The following is a 21,900-nucleotide window of genomic DNA, read 5'->3' as shown; positions in this document are numbered from 1 at the left end:
GAGCCAAATGAGCATATCAACAAGGGTTGAACGTTTCTATTGGACTCATCCCAGTTTTCCAAGCACATAATCTACTGAAAAATTTTTTGGTCTAAGACTTTTAAGGACATGTTTTTCTGACCAGGTTAAACATTCCAAAGCAGATAAAAATTTAAGAGAGAATCCAGCTCATTAGAGAGAGCTAGTTTTCTGAGAGTCTCAACAATTTAGTTCAGTTAAGCAGACGTTATCTACTACGGTGTTTCCCTGAAAATAAGACATAGCTGGACCATCAGCTCTAGTGCGTCTTTTGGAGCAAAAATTAATATAAAACCTGATCTTATTTTACTGTAATATAAGACCAGGTCTTATAATATAATATAATATAATATAATATAATATAATATAATATAATATAATATAATATAATATAATATATATAAGGGCAGGTCTTATATTAATTTTTGTTCCAAAAGACACATTAGAGCTGATGGTCTGGCTAGGTCTTATTTTTGGGGAAACAGGATATTACCAGCCTCTGAGCCAGGTGCTGGGAATACAAAGATAAAGCACAGTTCTTTCTCTTTGGAAGTCCTTGTCTGGTGAGAGAGACAGATATAAATTTTCAGGATAACATTTTATGGCACAGAATGTATAGGATCCTCGGGGAGCAGAGAGGAACGGCCCTTAGCACTACGTGGAGCGTCAAAGAAGGTTTCCTCAAGGAGATATTGTCTGAGCAGAATCTTGAAACCAGAATAGGAGTTAAGTAGTTTAGGAAGAAAGGGGTATAGGAATAAGGTCATTTCAGTATGCATAAGACTGAAGTTCATAAACATTGTCTATGCAGGATACCTCACAGGATCAAGTTCAAGACATTGAGATAAAAAGCAGGAGGGATAAAGGCTAGATCATGGGTGATTTTTTATAGGGTTCTAGAAAGTTTGGACTTTATCATGTAGGGAATGGGAGAATTTTAGGCTTAAACAAATGCATGCTATAGAAAGATCACTGTGATAGTATGAGGTGGGTAGAATTTTAAGGGAGAAAGTTTAGATATGGGGATTTCAGTTATGAAAGGATTTCAGTGGTACAAGTGAACTGCGGAGTAGTGGGAAGATAAGGATATTTAGCAAGCAAAATTGAATGTGAGCAATTGGCTGTGTGTGTGTGTGTGTGTGTGAATGGGAGACGCAGTGGTGAAAAAAAAGTATCGAATTCCTAAATGCAGTGATTGTTGAACTTTTATATATGATATCCAAACTTTAGTGTCTATAAGAATTACCTAGTGAGTTTTTTAAAAATGTCAATCTAGGCTGTTGATCAACATGACAGATTGGATTGATTTGGGAAGATACCATTTCCACTCAAGTCATAGGATAACACAGAAAAATATACTGCAGATCTAAAACTACACATACAAAGCTCCAAAGCAAGAAAGTAAAATACCTCAATATTAAAAATGCAGTGGGAACTCAAAGCAAGTGTGTAATCTTGAATAGGAGTGGAAATGTAGCCAGCAGCAAGGGTATTGTGAGCAGACACAAACCTTGGAGTTATAATGGTCAGCTAGGAAAGGTATCACACCTTGCAGGCCGTGTGTGTAGTAAGGCGCTGGGATGGGGCCATCCTTCCGTCGCCTGTAACCTTGAGCTAGGAAGAGGTTTTTCAGTTGGGAAAAATGGCGGCAAACACATGACCCACCAACTCAGAGTTATCACCAGAATGCAGGAAATGGGTGGCAAGGAAGACATCCCAGAGAAATTTGAATCCCAAATCCATGTCATGTATGGTTTGTGGTTGTGGTTCACACTGACTTTGTCATACAGAAACCATGAGCCAAAAAATATAAAAAGTGATTCAGAAGGAATGAAACACGAAGGGTTCTAGGAGAGGTAACCATGGAAACAATTCCTAGTGAAGATATGCTCACGCACTAAAGTTATCACAGCAGAGAAGTGGCTGCTGCTTTGAGAGAGGAGGGGCTGGCATACGTAACAAACAGAACTCATACCAGGAACCACAAGTAAGAGGAATCTGAAACGGTTTTCTTGTTTTCTTTTGTTTTTGCTTTACATCAGTTTTAATAGGGATAAAAGGTGTAAAGACAGTGTATTTACTAGTGGTTTATATACCTGCCGAATGACAACAGTGGTTGTAACTTGCATAAATGATACACTCAAGAACATTCCACATTCCCTCTTTGTGGAGCAATGCATTTTGTAAAACAACAAAGTGACTATTCCCATGAAAGTAAATATTAAAAATTAGTTTTGAGAAAGACGAAAGGAGCATTCTCTACCTCCTGAATGCCAGGAAGCAGAGTTTTTCAGGATCAAAAATGAAGACAGCCCTAATTAAAACCAAGGCCCCACCCCTCGGGGCCACATAGTCAGTTCTACTGCTTATCACTATGAGGTTGGTGCAAAATAATTGCAGTTTAAAAGGTTAAAAATAATTGCAAAAACCTCAATGACTTTTAAACCAACCTAATAATTCATCATTTTAACACAGCAAACAATTTAGCCTTCACCCAAAATTAAAACTAAAGTGACATCATAACACTCCTCAGAAATGCAAACATCCTGAGAAAGATCATTAGCAGAATCTACACAAGAATGTGCTATTTAATTTGCTATTTAGGTACAGTGAGTACAATTCACATTTCAAGTCATTTCATAAAAAGTAACTGTCCCAAATCCTCCATTTTGTCCTATGATGATCAAAGTGATCTCTATGGTTAAAATTCTTCTGCATTGCTTGAATGTAGAAACTGCTCAGTAAAATTCTCCAGTTCATTTTTAAGTTGAACAGCTTCGTCTCTTAAAATCTTTGAACTGCTTTGCATTTCGTCCAGTGGATCTATCTCTTTGGAAAATCTAGCAATTTTTTCTTGTGGATATCTTTGTGTAATATCAACTTGTTGGCACAGGTGAGCAAAAGTGCTTGCCATTCCCTGTTGCTGCCATTTGCACTCGTGGAGCTAACAAAGACCTGCGGTTTTTCAGTTGCATAGTTCACAAACTGCTGTTTAAGGCTCTCTTCTTGGCACAAGTGGTCCAGGTCAGCCTCTCATAGAGATACAATGCTCCCTACGTACTTAATGAAACAGAGTTGAGTTTCCAGCCTATGGTTTTCCAAATCACTCTTCCGACAACAATGATGCCCACAGACAGTCTAGACGTAAGAGAAGCTAATCCTGTTAGTAAGGTTGCCATGCGTTCTTCCTGTGATGCATTAACTGGTGTTGCTGGGTCGGCAGGAGCAACAGAGTAGAGGGTAAAGGTCTGGGGAGCTGAGAGATGGGCTCTGATAATCCTAGAAGCACCCTCCGAGCATTCATAGGACCCAAGAAAGGATAGACAAGGGAAGACCAGCCCAAGGAAGAATGAAATACAATAATATCCCCTTGAACACCTGAACATAACTTGTGGCAATTTAGTTCATAACTGAGATCAAATTTCTTAGAAGGAATCAGTGTGTGTAGAGTGTATTCGATATACAAGCTGGAAGTAATGGCTTCAGATTTTCCATAATTTCTTGCTGGAATTGAAGCATTGAAATGTTGATTTCATTTGTGCACTGATCAGCCAAATTTCTTCCCAAACCATCTTCTATGTGCTTATTTACCTCATGTGTATACTCAGTACACTTGGAGTAGGAAGAAATTAAACAAAATTCATCAACCAAAGCAGAATGTTGACAAATTGCATCTGTCATTGCACACGAAACCTTGTTTGCCACCTCCTCTGTAACCTCCCTCCTTTTTTTCTTAACACCCAGTGTTAAAAGATTCGTTTGGTTTCAGATAAAGTCCAGTCTAGCAATTTGGTCTTCCCTCTCTTCCACGAGATAAACCATTTTCTCTGCTGCTGCCACATTTATTGAATCCATTATCTTTTTCACAGTATCCAGTATCTTTTTAGCTCTGACAGTGCGCTGTTCAAACTTCGTTTTCACTGCTGACTGTGAGATACACTCCTCAAAGATTTGTTTGAAATTGGGAAAGTCCTGTAATCTTGCCTGAAATCGTTCTGCAAGTGCATCACCTCCTCTGGCATCCCCTGTGCTTTGTGCATTCTAGCATTAAGAGCTTCCTTTGCAGAAATAAAGAAGGTACAACTCCGTGTTTTTAAAGGATCCACAACTTTGAGCTCCTCCACCGAGAGATGTAGGCATCTTTCCATGTGCTGTCAGCGTACGTCCTCCGTATATTCTGGCTCTGATGCAGAGGCATCCCAATGATTATTCAGAATAAAAGCATTAGGCTTGGAAATTTGCTCATTTACCTTGTGAAAAAACTGTTTTTTCCATGTTCATTAGTGTTGATTAAGAGTTTGCAATCAAAACGAAGCCATCAGCATCTAAGCAAAATGAATCAATCCAGCTGTCCAGCTCTGTAGTGACATCTGTACCTGGACTGTCCACTAAAACCAGGTCATCTCTCAAGAGGGCCTATTTTGCCTTTGGCCGCAGCACATACAGGAGAGAGCCAGCTTTCAAGTCTTTGTCCATATGAAGGGCATGGGCCAACTGATTAATTGTCTTCACACTCTTTTTTTTCATCTGATCCTTCTGTCTCCATCAGTTCCTTCAACACTCAGTAAGCAATTGGTTGCGTGGCCAATCCCACCAGGGAGGACTCTATCCCACAACATTGCATTGATAACAGAGCTCTTCTCCCAGCTTGTCCTGCCCCAAAACAGGCCACTTTCATGTGTCTCTGAGACAGCACCTAACCAATGATGGAAAGCTTGTTTTTATAACCCTGTATTTCTACCACATCATTCTTAGTAGCTATTTGGTCAAGTTCTGGATTCTTGTATGTTGCTTCAACAAAATGTCATCCTTCAGGACCAGACTCCAGTAATGGTCAAAGATTGCTATAATTGCCTTCTTAGCCAGCACAAAGTGCTTCAGTGGAGAAACAGTTTCTGCCATTATGTTAGCTGTCCTGGCTCTGACTTGTCACTTGGCAACCACAGTTCAGCCACAGCCCTAAGCTGCCTCATCCTCCTAAGGGAGGCTGGGAGGATGGGAGACTGGGGAGAGGTAGGAGGAGTGCCTGAAAGGGTTTCTAATGTTCAAAAATAAATTTGAAAATTATATGACAAGAATAGACCTTATGGAGAGAAAAAAAAAAAAAAAAAAACAAGTATGAAAAAGAATCAAGTACATATTTGAAAATAAAAACTATAATCATTGAAAACTATGTGTGCTAAACTGGAGAATAAATCTAGCAGACAAGAGACTTAGGACATTGGCAGACAATTTGGGGGAAATCACGAGAACCTACAGAAATGAAGAGATGGAAAATATGGAAGAACATTTAAAAGATATAGAGTAGGGATGGGAATCTCCACTGTAACTCTAATGTGCTTTCCAGAAAGAAAGAATGAAGGAGAGGCAATATTTGAGGTAAAAATGGTGAAGAAATTTCCAGAAATGAAGGAAAACAGAATTCCGTGGACTTAAAAATCACATTGAGCTCTAGCCAGAAAAGTCTAAAGTGGGCATCTTGGGTCTTACTCCTAGAGATTGTAATTCACCAAATATTTGTTATCATAAATATTTGTGACCTTCAGTATTTTATGGCACACCTATAACCCATTCTTGGAACATACAGTACTCAGGCACTCCAGTTGGTAAACCATGAGATAGAGCAATAGATAGATCTGTGAGCTCATTAAGTCATTTTGTTTAACTGGGAGCTATGTGGTGACATTCAAATGTTGACTGGAAGGATCTAGTTGAGGGAGGGAGTTTAAATATACAAGAAAGAAATGAATAGTTGATGTTCTAAGATTCCTGAGATGATGGGAGGGAATGGGATCCAAAGCCAGGTGAGGGTTGGCCCAGAAGTAGTAGGTACCCCCCTATATGTGGTGGTAGGAACATGAAGGGTCCTGACTAATACTATTTCGAGGATAAGTTTTACCTCTAAATGATAGAGGTATCAGCATCAAAGCACTCCCTATCCTAAGCGCTGCTCAGGGTTCCTATTTACAAACCACCGAGACCAACTTAAAAACAAACAAAAAAAAAACGTACTGCTGAGAGACTTAGAGAATCCGACTGGGAAAGAGGCTGCACAAGGGAGGGCGGTGCAGCAGCCAGGACAACAACCAAACCCCCTGACAGAACCAGTCGCGAGTCGCAAGCAGCCGCGCTTGCACGGGGTGGTGGGTGCTTCTTACAGCTCCTACTACCCCTGCCTCTGCCGCTTTGTAAACTGGAACTTGCTGCTGCCCCAAGGGTTTCTCCAGGCCCTTTCTTGAGCATCTCCAACCCCCAATTCCCAATTCACAGTCCAGGACATGTGCATCTGATTGGTCATTATCTTTCACCCTGGCTGCAAGGGAGGCTGGAAAGTGATCTGGCCTGCGTGGTTTATATGGTGGGCTCTGCTTCTCATGAAGACCTAGATAGTGGAGAATTCCTCCATCATAGGTAAGCAGGTTGGAATTCTGGGCAGCAGAAATTGTCCACCAAGATTGCTGCTGCATCCTATGGAGCAGCTCCGTGGGAATAAGTAAAAAGATGCCCCATGGAGGCAGATGCATCTTTGTGCACCTTTGAGGGATTTTTTGTTTTTAAGTACCCTTTCCTCTAGGAGGATCCTTTCCTGAGTCAAGGTGTTCCACTTGGCAAGCAGAGCGTAGGTGGGTATCAGTCCCCACTTGCTCCTGCCGGGCGCCCTTGTTCATGGTATAACCTACCCAACTACATATATGCGGTGTTCCCGATGGCTCTACACCTGCGAAAGATAAGGGGATTAAACGTGATCATGAAACCACATGCACAAAAGTGGCAGATTTGGGCGGCAGCACTGATCCCCAACTCTATAATCCATAAGCCTTTATTTTACAACCAGCCTTAAAGCCATAACCTATTGCTTCACAGTCAGTTGGCAGATATTATCAGAAAAGGCAGGTAAACTCCTTTTTTTTCTTTCGTTATTGCTATTTTCCAGGTCCTGATTGGACTAAGTGCAGAATCCTGCCAAGAATGATAAATTCAGGTGATCTTATTTTGACTTGAGATTTGAAGGGCCTTACTGGGATTTTCTCAGCCCTCTCTTGAGAGATTCTTTTTCACAAGGAATTTTTCTTGGCCTAGAAAAATCTGAGCCTGGTCTGGTTTAGTCTAGGAAACAGGACTGGCTTTAGGAAAATGTATTACTGAGAAGTTGATTTGTTTCCTCTCCCTCCACTTTTTATCTCTCCCTACCTCTCATGGGTCTATGTGTCTCTGACCCATGTCAGGTATACATTAATCATTTAGTGACTTTTTTTTTTTTAAGATTTTTTTTTTTTTTTTATTGGGGAAGGGGAACAGGACTTTATTGGGGAACAGTGTGTACTTCCAGCCTTTTTTCCAAGTCAAGTTGTTGTCCTTTCAGTCTTAGTTGTGGAGGGCGCAGCTCAGCTCCAGTTCCAGTTGCCGTTTTCTAGTTGCCGTTTTCTAGTTGCTGTTTTCTAGTTGCAGGGGGCACAGCCCACCATCCCTTGTGGGACTTGAGGAGTTGAACCAGCAACCTTGTGGTTGAGAGCCCACTGGCCCATGTGGGAATTGAACCGGCAGCCTCTGGAGTTAGGAGCATGGAGCTCTAACCCCCTGAGCCACCGGGCCGGCCCCATTTAGTGACATTTTGACTTTTACAAGCTGTAGGAGCCTGAGGCCAAGAGGATGAATCTCTAATGATAAAATTTAGGTACTAGTAGAGAAAAATTCTCTTAGGGCCAATGAAATCACCACGACATCCCAGGAAAGCCAGCTTTTCCTACATTCTGGGATTGCTGGCCACTATAGTCTAGAAATTCTCTAGAACACAGATGAGCCAGGGCTGACGTCTCTAGGTCAGAGTGCACCTTTAGCAATGGGCCAGATGCAGTCAGCAGCCAGCCCTGTGGGTTAAGGGCTGTGGCTGGGCTGGGAGTGCCATGGAGGTAAAATTGTAGGTGGAAATGATGGCTATAGTACTGGGGCACAATAAAGCAATCTATATTAATTTCAACTGAATTCAAGGTAAGAGAGATAACTACTTCTAAAGTTTACATAGAAGCCTTTATCTCAGGGGAGGTGGTAAACTGCTCCTACTGCCTGTTCTAGCTTCCATGTGAAATTTACATAACGAGGGTTATTCCAATTTAAACAATAGATACTGCCTTTCGTCTCAGAATGAACTAAGTGTCTTTGAGGCAATAATGAGAATTGGCACTTATTCAGTGTTTTCTCTATGTCAGGTACTGTTCTGAGCACTTTACATGTATTCACTCATGAGAACTTCATAAGAATTCTATGTGGTAGAGACTCCTATTAGCGTTATTTTGCAGTTGAGGAAACTGAGGCACAGAAGATTGGCCAATGTGAGTGGCAGAGTTTAGGAAAGCAGTCATACCTACTAAATGGCAGAGATGGGTTTTTAACTCCAGAATGCAGGCTCCAGGTCCAGGCTTTTAATTGCTGTGCTATACTGGCTCCAAGAAGGAAAGCAACCAAGGCTTTCCAGGAAGACAGGATGAAGGCTGGAAGAAGTGAGGTCAGGTATTGGGCAGCCATGAGCTCAGAGGTAAATGGGGGCCCAGAAAAGGAAAGTATGGAAGTGTAATCAGACTCAGGGAACGAGGGAGTTCAGAGTTCACTCTCAAGTTGGATCATGGCTGAACTCCTCTATGATCCACCTATGGTGAAATTGTCTTACGAGCCTCAGAATAAAATGACAGAAAATGTGTGAATCTGTTGACAGTTCACTACGCGGCAATTCTAGAAAGACACAGAAATGCTTCCTACACTGTAACCACAAGAAAAAATCCAGGCCCATGCTTAGGAGAAGCAAAGACAAGAACACAGCAGTCACTCAACGTTTTGACCATCAAATATGTAGAAAAAGAAAATCGACCTAAAATAGAAAAGAACAAAAGATATTTGTTCTTTTACAGTGGAGTTATTAAAGGAAGACCAGTTACAGTGGATATATATTTTGCTCCTAAATTAAAAATCATTGTGTTCTGTTCAAGTTAGGCTAAACATAAAAACACAGTAAAAGTGGTCAGCCCATCCTCCGTTACTTCTTGTTACTTCCTATGATTTGGTCTTCCAGTGATGCTGTTAGAGATGTCAAACTCAGGTCTTCATGAGCCTCAGTAGCACCTCCAGAATTTCTAGATGAGAGGCTTTGGGGCCAGTAATCCAGATGGAAGTGTATGGCCAGGGCACTGATCTAGGCCTGTGTTTGCTTAGAAATCACACTGTTTGAGGCTAGTTTGTGGTTTTATCATGGGTGGTTTGGGAGCTGAGGGATCTTTAGTCTCCAGGCTACCTTTTGCTGCTACCACTGATATGCATATTGCAAAAGGAATGTCTTTAGTCTCCCAACCACTTCCTTCAAATCTTCTCAAATATGATCAGCACATATGTATTCATGCGTGTTGCCTGAAGACAATTCCTGTTTTCACATTTCCTGACCGGACATTCCAAATCTGGCTGTGGATAGCTTGTTCACTTGAACCCTTAATGGGCTTTTTTTTTCTTCTCCATATCTTTTTTCAGAAACATAAACCACATTGTTCAAGAAAAAAAGAATTCCTGGCACACAACCAAAGTGAACAAGATTTATTTACTGAAGCACCTACCCATTCCCATTTGGATCCCATTCCTATCTGAATCTCAATTTCTATTGAGAAAACAAAAATGGGGGCAACTGAGGAGTTAGGAACAAACAGGACCACAAAAGAAATAATCTTTTAAACACCAATCAGTACCTGAATTAAAAAATTTGAGGAATGTTAAATTTCTTTTCACAAAGATTTTACCAACTTACAATCTCACAATATATTTAAGAGTATCTATCTCCTAGCCTATCCTGTTTTTTAAATCAAACTTTTATATTTTGCTAACCAGAAAGGTGAAAATGACATATGATTCATAGTTACTTTAACTTATTTTAATCTAATTATGAGGAAAGTCAAATATCTTATCTGTTTATATTTTATGTCCATTATTATACTCGGTTTAAGTAGTCGTTTAAGATTGCCATTTTTCTCTTAATCTCATAGACTAATATTGTTCTATAAATTTAAAAAATAGTGGGTTTATTTGTGTGAGAAATACCATCAGTAGCAAAACCGTAACTGAGTAGACACTACATAAATTTCAAGTGAAGCAGCTCATTGAAAGATGAGTTAATAATGGAGGGAAAATGTGAAGAATAATTATGATTTTTATGAGATGGGCTTGGAGGCAAAAGTATCCTAAACAGAGGAAGCCAGCATCAGAAAAATCATAGCATTATGAAAATATGGATTAATACCAAATGGCAAAAGTACGAAGTAGAAAGAGACAAAACCCAAAGCATAGTAAGTGATTTGATTATGCAAATTCTTAAAGGCCACACTAAGTAAATTTATTCTGTAGAAAAAGAATGGGTCATATTTTTATCTAGTGAATGAGCATTTGGAAATAACACTGAATGAATGGAGCAAAAATTTTTGTCAGGGAACCCAAATATAGGACCAATGTAATAATGAAGTTGAGAAAGGACGAAGGCAGGACAGAGCAGGATTGTGGTCTGAGGGGAATGCTCTGAGGGGAAAGTATTGGTCACACTTTTTCTCAGATAGAATCAGCAGGGTATGGGAACCAACTAGAAATGGGGACGAAGGAGGAATCATTGATGTCTCCCTGTTTTTTTTGTTTTGTTTGCTTTGTTGACTAGGTGAATGGAAACACCTTTAGCTGAAATAGGTAACACAAAGAAAAATCAGATTCTTTTGTGGGGTGTGTGGGGTGAGAATGGGTACAAAATAAGTCCAATTTTGACTTTGAGATACCTATAGGAGGTCAAGGGGAAGAGTCAGCCTCGTGTAATGTCTTCATTCATTCAACAAGTATTACTGAATTCCTACTCATCCAGGTCCTCTTCTAGCTTCTGGTGATACCGTTGTAGGAGAGACAAAGTCTTGACCTTTACAGAGGTTATACCCTAGTGAAAGTAGCTAGAATATTAATTTCAGATATACAGGAAGTATATTTTACTTCCTAGGTACATTGAGTTGATAGAAGCCTGTGGACAGTTAATATGAATAGCACATATATATCCCTTTCGACTTAGCATAATTTTTGTATTTTAAAATGTTATGAAGATATATAGTTTTCTTTTCTTTTATTGCATGCTATTGTTTCTGTTTATCCATTTGAAGCCACGGTTTTGCTCAGCAGTGACATTCTTCTTTATTGCAAAGTAATATAGGAAACTGGGAAATACATTATAACAATTTGTTAGATTACATTGTCTTCAGAAAACTCAGTGGTAGAACATAACTTCCCTAAGCCTCAGTTTCCTCCTTTGTGAACTAAGGAGGTTGTGCAAATGATCTCAAACACCACCTCCCTGAGCTAAGTCACGTGTGTGCAGCATGGTTTCTTTGTCTTGTCACTTCAGCTCTCTTCTCCACATCATCCTCAATTTTCCTGCATCATCGTGCTGTGCCCATCCCCCCACTTGCTTCCCTTGACCCTTGTCCCTCTGGGACCAACACTGGTGCTGCTGAGTTCTGTGGGAGAAAACTTCACAGAATTGCACTTTAATGACACCATGTAGTCTTGGTTTCTAATCTTAACTGAGTTCTCACAATGGCCCAGCAATTCTTCTGAGCCTTTCTTGCATCTTGCTCTCATATTCAACAGTGGCCGGGTCAGACCCTCATTACTATTACTAATCTCCTAAACTAATTAATCTCCTCTTGCCACAGATAACCTTGCTCACCTACTACACGGAGGGGGAAAAAAACAACTCAGGTGAACAACTCAGGCAGGAGCTCCCTCACATCCAGGCCCCAAAGTCCACAGAGTTACTCACTTTGGCCTCCATTCTTTCCTCCTTACCTGGTGGTCACAATGGAAAATGTGGCCCATCCCTCCCCATTGCCCTTATATGTTCTGGTCTCCTCTCTGACTTCCACAGGGACCTCTGATCATCCCTTCAAACTGTCCCTCTCTAGGTTCATTCTTAGCAGCTACAAATATGCCTAAGACTTGACTTTCTTAAGAACAAATTAACACATGAACCACCTTCTTCATCCAATACCTCCCTCTAGCTATGACCCTCTATTTTCTTTCAAAACTAAACTTCTTAAGAGAGTTGCCCACTCTTACTATTTGCACTTGTTATCTCCCACTCACTTCTCAGCCCTCCCTACAGTGGCTCCAGTCTCTGCAACTGAGCCAGAGGTGCTGAGTAAATGAAAGTACATTTATTCGATTGAATGAAATTAAACATCCCAGGTCACTTTCAGGCTTTAAATGATGTGTAAGATTCTAAGTTAATAAGGTGTTTCCATAGGAAGTACAAAAGAATATCACTCTTCCTTGGAGACAATTTCCTTAGGTAACTCATCCCAAGTATTCCATTACATTCTTTTGATTGAAAGCATTTCTTTTCTCAGAACTGATCATTTAATGGAATTTAGAGGAAAAAATAAATGCTATCCTTTGATAGACCAGAATTTGACTGAAAAATGACTCCATTCCATAGACGCACTCTCTTGCAGTAAATGTGGAGATGGAATGAAATTATGGATGCCTGAAATGCCTCTCAACCTCAAGCCATGACCTCCCCATTGGAAGTCACTGCCTGTCTGTCTCAGATGTGCCTCAACAGCACTCTTATTTTGGACTAGAGTATTTTTCACCAATAAAACAAGGCTAAACACGCGGGTAAGGGAAGACTTTTCTGGCTGTGCACACGATGACACAGGTTTGTGTATGATAGCCAGAGTCTGAGTGCAATCGTTCTGATGGTCTGACTGTGCACAGCACACATCCTTGAGGAATACCATGCTGGACACACCCAGAATGACACACATCACATAGTGTCTTTGGATGGTAGCTGTCTTAAAAGGAAAACTCCATCTTTCCTGCTTTGCTTGGATGGTGGTGTTCACTTGTTTTATTCCAAGTGTGGCCTTTTCAAGTCAGTCCAGCTCCCTCTTGTTATCTTGGGGTTATTTATCTTCCACACATGACCCTTCCTAAGAACAGAGAAAAGCAGTGGAATCTTGCTGTCTTCAAAGATCCACAAAGAGAAGGGTGGCACCCTTTGGCTTTAAAATAATAAACAAATAACAAAAGCCCATGCCCTGCGCGATGGTGGCACAAAGCCCTATGTGACCACAAGCATTATTTCCTCCTGTCTTCCCAGGGTTACTTGGTAGTTTAGGGGCACCTGCTGCCGGTATCAGCTGCCAGGATATTGCTGGCACCACATGGTACAAAACAACAAAGGAGCAAACACAGGGCACTGTTCGCCAAGCTGCCCGGCAGGCTGCCACCGTGAATACACAAAGAGCGGCCACGCCATCCACATCCTGCTGCGCCCCCAAAACATCCCTTGCCTGCCACGCAGCGTTTCCTCCCCAACCTTAGTCTCCGTGAGAGGCAAATCCAGGCTAGCCCTGGGTGTAAAAGATCCAATGGATCTGGGGAGGCACAGATACCCCACAGGGTAGGGTGAGCATTCCAAAGAGAAGCTGCTGAAATCAAATCACACCCTTCATCTGGCCGGGGCTAGGAGTCCAATATATGCAAGGCACAGGTTGTTTGTTTTTGACAGTTTACTTTACAGCCTGTCAAATCTGTTCTCGAAAATGCCTGTCTGATCCATCACACCATCTTTTATTTAAGTTGTCTCTAAATCCTACTAGTCCATTAAAAAGTTAATCTACTTTGGAAATGAGCCTTTGAGGCACACCGGCGTAAAATGATTATACTAGCAGCTTCAGGGATAAAATTTCCCTACTAGAAATATAATCACGGCCCGCTCCAGGGTCTGTCAAAGCACATATTCAATTACTAATATCCCACCAGAGTTTTCTTAGGAATAGGATGCCATAGAACAGGGCAGGGAGTAAGACACAGCAATGAGGACCTAAAGGCTAAGAGGTATAAACCTGGGAACTCTTGAAAAGAGATTATGTGGTTAATTTCACATTCTTAAAAATATAGGGCTGGGTCCAACACAAAATGAAAATTCACAAAAATAGCCAGTCCATATCATGTCTGTCACCCAGGAACACATACGTTTCTAATGTACTAGTGATAAAGGAGATGAAAACAGTCATGCCAGAACATGATCCCACGTTTGTACATGCTTTGCATCATATAGAGTGTTACCAAACCCAGTGGCATAAAGAGAAGAGGAAAGAAAGAAATTGTTCACGTAAAGCTTGTAGCCCTTGGGTAGGATCTGGTAGTGTATTTCCCGTGGGAGACTGGGTCTTACACATGGACAGACCCCTGCCTAAGTCAAGAGGGACTATTTGGATAGTTGCTGAGTACATTGTTATAACATCACTGGGAAAAAATATAAGTCACCAAAAGATGAAAGAATCTTTCTTGGCAGAACCACCATCCAAGAAATTGAAGTGATAAAGCAGAGAGAACGCACTGTCACAGATGACATAAAACTCAGATTCCTTGTGTATGGGAAGCATGTCCAGGAAAAGCTACTCCCAACAGGCCCAGTATGGCATGTGTTATCTATGACAGCCTGCTTCTATTTTCAGCCCTTGTGACTAGTCCCTCATCTGGAGGATAGGGGATTATCTCTCACAGCTCCAAGTTCCAAAATTCTAGGATAATTACTGAGACGATCTACAGAGTTACAATCTGTTGCCCGCTCCTAGACCAGTTAGCTTTTACAAATGTGTAGCATTCAATACATTTTAAAATTTGAATTAATTGCCAGCATTTGAAAATTGGACTATATTACAGGAAAGTATGGGTGTGCAGCTTCTCTTGAAAACAGGACGGGGTACATCATTTTGGGAGTCCAGTGCAAAATGAAAATGCAGACACCCTGGTTCAAAAATGACTACGAATTTACAATGGTGACCACAGAGCATTAAAGCAAGCGTGGGCCCTTCTCCACGCGGGCCCGGTGTGACTGCATGGGTTGTATTCGCATGAAGCCAGCCAGCATCAGTTGAAAACAGAGGAGCTGCCAACCAGGCCCATATTTTTCAGACAGCAATCAGTGGGAGCTGTGTGGTGGCTGCTTTAAAATGGAGCAGAGTCACCATGGCCTCCTTCACGCCATTCATCTCCCACATTGAGGCCAAGTATCAGTCAACATTCATCACCGCACTTGCTCAATTGGTTTCTTTCATCCTGACTTCACTGAGCAGCCTGGCCCATATAGAAATAAGAGCCTGTGCCCTCTGGTCCAAGGGTTAAAACTGCCCATACAAAGACAGTCTTATTGATCACCCACTGGAGGCAGTGACCTGCTATAAGGCTTGTCTTGCTAATTGAAAACGGGAGTCCCCCACCCACAGGTTGGACAGTGCAATCAAAGAAGGAAGGTGAGTATGTGTTCAAGTGGCTCAGCATGACCCACTGAGACCTCCCTCCTCCGTGACCTCAAGCCTTTCCTCCTCCAGGGAGATTACACGAATAATGCAAGATGGATGAGGCAAGCCCCTTTCACTCCAGGATGTGAAAAAGTCTATCAATTTTACGAAAACCTGAAAGATTCTGTCCGAAAAAAGGAAAACAAAACAAAACGAAAAATTGGCAAGCACAAACGCTAGTGGAAAAAAAAAAAAAAATCCGTCTATTAAAATCAGCACTCTTGCAAAGTGCTGAATACCCGTCATTCCCATTGCCACATCTGATGTACGTTGAGGAAGCTTTCTCCGGAAAAGAAGACACCTTGCTCTTTGGGAACTTAGGGGATAAATCTGAAGGGCTTAGCTCTTCCTGAATGGTCATATATTCCCAAACCATGTGCTTTGTTCTCTTGAGCCTCCAAATCCTCTATCGGTTTGAACCTATTACGGACCCTGCTATGGCTGTTGTTCTGCCCTCTGCAATGGATTTGCAGGCTAAGAGCACATGCAAACCGAAGGACGCTCTTTGTCAGCAGTTCCTTTTCCTTTTGTTTGACTTCGCTGTGATTCCTGGCACCATAGAGCATTTCAGTTTTCTGCACCATTTCCAGGACAGATCTTGTTTCTGTACAAAATTTGTTCTATATCAAACCTGAAAAGGTTCAGTGGTCAGGCTTCTGGCTGACTCATTCTGCCAGATTTCTCCCACTTGGTCAACATTGACCTCATTTCCTAGCTATAGCTTTTGCCAGCACTTTTGCACTCATCCAACTTCAGCACCCACATGGTAAATATTTGGTAAGTACTTTATACATGAGTAAACAAAAACATAATAGATCTGTCCTTTAACTGACCAATATGATGAACCATACTGCTTTTTTAATGCTTTTAATAACGCTTTCTCTCTCATTATTGTTGCTCTTAAGCAAGATAATTATGAATACTTTATGTTCAGTCACAATAGGCCTTTTTTTAAAAGTGCTTGAAGAAAGAGCATTAATTTCATAGAAGCTTCTTCCAGCTCAGGAAATGTGAAATAATTTAATAAAATATATTTTTCTCATGTCTCCAGTTTTGCATTTATCTTTATTTGGTTCTACTGCAATTTATGCGTACTTTTATAAGCACATAAATTGCAATTATTCCTACATAGATGTCTTTATTTTGTCCACCTGTTTAGAAAATCCTTAAGAAAACAGACTGGAAATGTGTTTTTTTCCTTGTAGTTTCATCTCTGCTACATGCATGTGCCTGCAAGGCACTCAGTAGATACTGGGAATAAATGAGATAATTTGATGACTGCAATACTTATGCCACTCAACCTCAAACTTTCTTCCTCTTTTTTCTCTCTTTAACCCTCAATATTTAATTTCTTACCCAATTGTTTGTGACAGTTTCAAGGTATTGGACTCTATGCTTTCTAAAACAATGGCTCAAGCAGGTGTAGGACACTCTGACTTCAGGTCTTCATGATAGAGCCACTTTTCTCTACTGCTCAGCCACCTTTACCCTTTTCCCATGTCAGTCTACCTGCCATTTTCAGACCTCTGAAATCTCCACCTTCAGCCTCAGAGTTTGTCTTAGCCATCTTAGGTGAGTCTACCATAATGGCTCACAGTTGTTAAGCATTGATTACATGTCGTGGACTTTCCCCAAGAACTTTATGTCTATTATTTTATTCAATCCTCACAGAAGCTTATGAAGTAGGTACAAATATTATTGTATTTCATTGATTCTCTGAAACGTTTGTTTCATATTTCTGAAATGGGAATGTAGTTTAAAATGCAGTGTTGGCAACATTTCATAAAATCATATTGGCATATAAAATGATTGTGTATGCATCTTACAATCCATGGAATCTCAGATTTGGTGAAATATCATACCCTCATTCAATTGACAAGGGATTATAAGCTCAGAGAAGTTCATCTAAGGCCACGAGACCATACAGTCTTATTCTAGAGCCTAGACTCTTGACCACTACCCTGCAACTTGGGACAGTGATGCTTGTTACTTTTCTTTTCTCCATGATTTCCTTTTCATAATCATATTTAAATTGTATCATTTAGAAAAAAAAACCCAACGATTATCTTTATCTTGTGATTTCAAAGTTAACACGTATCCATTGTAAAAATGTTTAAAGCAGAAGATTTAAGGAAGAAATGTAAATCAACTTGAATCCTACCAAGATATTACTATTGCCAACATTTTGGTATATTTCTTCTTGGCGTTTCCCCCCCGTCCCATGCACATTTACATATTTGTAACGTGCTCGTGATGCAGTTTTTCATCTCTCTCTTTTCGTTTAGCATTATATGGTGGACAGTTTTCCATGTTATTACATGTTCTATGAGTACAAGACTTTGAATGGCCATCTAATTTACCATCGTAGGGTCATACTATAATCAAACACTTGGATTATTGCCAAGTTTTCTCTATTAGTACATACAGTGGACTGCTTTATTTTCACCTTAGGGTTCCAAGAACTGTTTATACTTCTTTTTGAGTCATGCTCTCCTCAGCTGATCAGTAGAATGAAAACAGTATGTGCCTCCCATATAGAAGAAGAGCTATGAGTGTGAAGTGTCTGAAAAATCCAGAGCTCAGGTAGGAAAGAGTTCCCTAAAGAGAACACCAGCAGCTTTCCTATGGAGCTGCTATTTGGCGTTAATCAGCCTTTTCAGGGGTGGTTTTATGCTCACTCGAGGAGTCCCAGGCAGTCAGTATGTTTGTGGTTGAGCTACCATAGCAGCAGGGCTTTTGCTCCATGCGAGTTCTGGTCACATCATTGAAGTGGAGGGCTACAAACTGGACACTGCTTTCCAATGTTGGGTTATAGAGTGCAGGGCACATAGAAACTGTAGGTATGGACGTTGTTGACTAGAAAATGTGATCTAAGCATTTTCAGGGCTTTTCATTTTCTTAGCTTTGTTTTCTTTTTACCTCTCCTCCGTACTGATAGGAAAGCAAAAGTCAGCAAGTAACCATCATAACAGAGCTTAGTCTTAAAAAAGGTCACAGAACTGAAGAAAGGGAGATTTAAGAGAGCCCATGGGATGAATGCACATTCCTGACAGCCCGTCCACTAATCCCCAGAAAGATGTTTTATACATATTCCCACCTTCAGAAAATAACCACTGTCAATTGTGGCTTTTATTTCCTGGGAACATTCATGTTTATTATGGTGATTAAAATGTGTCTTGAACATTAATGTCTCCTGAAGACTAAGGGATATTTTCTCAGTATCTCCCCAATTAAAAGTCTTCCGTAACATCTTTTAATTGTCAATTGAACCATGTAGAACTCTCTAAGTAACCATAACTTTCTCTAAAGGAAACTGAAGCACCCCGTTATCTGTTTTGTCCTCCTCAGTACTTGCTACATGTCAACAGTATGTGTGACACTGTGCTAGTGCTCTAGGGACCACCAAGTGCAAATAGTGCTTTCCCAGAGGCTATCAGCTGAGGCTGAGTATTGGGGAAATGAAACACAAGAGTGAATAGGGTTGCTTATGTATGTGGGAATGAGAGTCAGTTAACGTGTATTAGGTTGGTGCAAAATTCATTGCAGTTTAAAAGGTTAAAAGTAACTGCAAACACCGCAGTTACTTTTGCACCAACCTAATACAGTGTTTCCCCGAAAATAAGACCTAGCCGGACAGTCAGCTCTAATGCGTCTTTTGGAGCAAAAATTAATATAAGACCCGGTCTTATTTTACAATAATGTAAGACCGGGTCTTATATAATATAATATAAGACCAGGTCTTATATTAATTTTTGCTCCAAAAGACGCATTGGAGCTGATTGTCCGGCTAGGTCTTATTTTTGGGGAAACATGGTATGTATAACTAATGCTTTCTAGAGTTCACATTTCAGAAACTTCAATGTGGATTGTGGCCTAATTTTTATTATTCAGTATCAAATGATGAATGTTTGGAGATTAATGGGTGCCATTTTTCAGGGTGGCACTTACACATAGCTAAAGCATAATCCTTGTGCACAAAGCATTTACCCTCTAACAAGGGGAGAGAGATTTCTCCAGAATCACCTAATCCAAGGGGTCATCTGAGCAGGCCAATATGAGTGATCCAGCATTCATGGGAAGAAAAAACTGTTCAGTGTAGGAACTTGACTGTGAAGATTCGTTGATTAAGAATTTAGCCCTAGAATTCTGGCCAAAGGAACATGATGAGAAAAGACTCCGAAATGGAAAATATCAGGAATTTAGGAAACTTTGCAGATTTTGAATGGACTGCTTGAAAAATATGGAATATTTCCTGATGTGTGAGACCAATTATCTCTTTAATATTTCAATTTCAGTGACTGTACCACCTATTTGAGAATTCCTCTGTATTTCTCGTGAAATGACATGAGGTGTATGCATAACTGATACATACTAGAGGACCAAACAGAACTAAGCTTAACTTTTTTTTTTTTTTTTAATCATGTTAGCGTAAAGAAAATTTAAGGGCATGATGATTATTTTTATCTCTTTTTCTCAAATTTCAGGTGCGTTCTGAGACAGTTGGTAGACTTTGGCTGAAGAGAAAGAAAATATTTTGGAACTATGTGGTTTAAAATTTTTTATATCCAGTTTACCAATTATTTAAAATCTCTGCTGCTTTGTGAAAGAAAAATATACACTGCTTTGTGAAAGAAAAATATACACTGGCCCTTTCAGGCTAGTGGAGCCCTGAACTACACATTTACCTCCAGTTTGTTATTGTGCGATCACATTTTCTTCACTCTTGAGATGATCATGTCATAGGTTCAAGATGCTCACAGCTGTTTTACCTGCTTTGGAGACTTAAGCAATTAGCAGGTGACCCTTAAGGGATGGCCTTCTTTGACTCTACTCAGGAGAGCTAGTTGTTTGCACAAAACAGTTACTCCCTTAAAAAACAAAAACAGAAAAAAAACAATTCTCCTGGTAGTGATTTTGGATGTTCAATTGGAAATCCTTGCCTGCAAACATACCATGATTACGGCATGTTCTAGTACAAAACAAATTTGTATGATTTATAAAGTTTACGCTAACAAGTAAGTGATATTACAGTTTCACTTTTTGTTAGTGTGATTTCCATTTTCTTGGCTTCGTCTCTAATTAATTTTCTCTTAATTTTGGATACGTTTTCTGTTGTGTGATGGAAATGTTCACGGTCTCTGTCTTGGTTAGAAATTAATAAATTTCCTGGGAGACAAAGAATGCAACTTAATTGTTTTTATAAAGCTTATTCTAACATTCATGGCTAACTGCAATGATTTGATCTCGAATAACTAGGAAATTGGCTTTTATTCATTAATAGGTTTATTGATTCTAGGAGCCCAAACAACAAGTCATTTGCAAAAAAAAAAAAAAGTCCTATTTTCAAAATATTGGAATTCTCTGAAGGTCCAGAGATATAGAGCCTTGCTTTGGTAAAAAAATAAATAAAAAAAAAATAAAGAATATTCTTCTACCTAAACAATCATTCAAGCAATATGAAGCAATTGCAGTATAAGTAAGGAGTAGTAAAATGTGTAAGCAGAGTACACAGAATATAATATGTCCCTACCCTCAAGAAGTTTACCATTTTATATTTATAATACAGTATAAACAGAGGCAGAAGAAATAAATCAAAGTTCAAATCATTATACATTTACAGAATACCTAATGTGCCCAATATTGTATACTAGGGCAGTGAATTAGAAGCTTAAATAATCTTGAAAGTGATTGACCGCTTAAAATCATTCTAACAAGATACAATTTAATAAAATAATTCAAGTAATAAAAGTACTAGAATAAAGATATAGATTATGTGCCATGGGAGAATTAATTAGCTGATTATCTGCTTTCAGCCGATCAGGGCAAGAGAATGAGGCAGAGCTGTGACTTGAGAAAGAAAGAAGGGGCATATGAGAAGGTAAACACTTGAATTTTGCTGGAAGCCATATTTTCTGAGTAAGAATTAGATAGGGGCAACCAAAGCAAAAGATTATCTCTTAAGAAAAGGGCCAAACCTTTTAAAAGTGGTCATAATTAATTTTTCCCTCAGATTCTATGAGACTACAGAATAACCCCTTTCTTTGGCTAAATTGAGAATAATTGCTTTAAAAGGCTAGATATTTTGGCTTCCATTTCAGCAATAAGGAGGTGTAAGTCTCAAGAGAATCTACAGTAGCTTGGGGCTTGGACAGACCTTGCTGGCTCATTGCAGATGACATGTGCTCTGCAAGATAATTCAGAGGTACCCAGGCTCAGATGCAACTACTACTGTGAATTCTTTAGTGGTTCTTTCAGGTTAAATTTTATTATTATTATTATTATTATTATTATTATTATTATTATTATTATATTTTGTTCTATTGATTCTTTTACACATACTTTTACTATAGACATGTTTTATGCCTTTATTGTTTTTTTTAAATTTCACATTAATGCTATTATATTATGTATAATATACGAGGTCTGACAATTAAGTTCACAAACTCATTCTAGAAAAAGTTCTACGTACCTTATTGCTGAATATGACTATAGTCACCTTTGAAGTACTCCC

General features: G+C 39.8%; 1 protein-coding gene and 1 pseudogene across 1 annotated transcript in view; both read right to left on the bottom strand.

Annotated features, from left to right (window-relative positions):
* Positions 1-21,900, bottom strand: part of CCDC192 (coiled-coil domain containing 192) — a 156,270-nt gene that overhangs the window by 69,202 nt on the left and 65,168 nt on the right. The window lies entirely within an intron of this gene.
* On the bottom strand, positions 2,720-4,920 carry LOC141570460 (mitofusin-1 pseudogene; annotated as a pseudogene).

This window comes from Rhinolophus sinicus, chromosome 3, assembly GCF_057876585.1.
Source record: "Rhinolophus sinicus isolate RSI-liver-muscle chromosome 3, RSI-T2T, whole genome shotgun sequence".
In the NCBI taxonomy this organism is placed as follows: Eukaryota; Metazoa; Chordata; class Mammalia; order Chiroptera; family Rhinolophidae; genus Rhinolophus; species Rhinolophus sinicus.
This window is presented reverse-complemented; position numbering and strand designations above follow the sequence as displayed.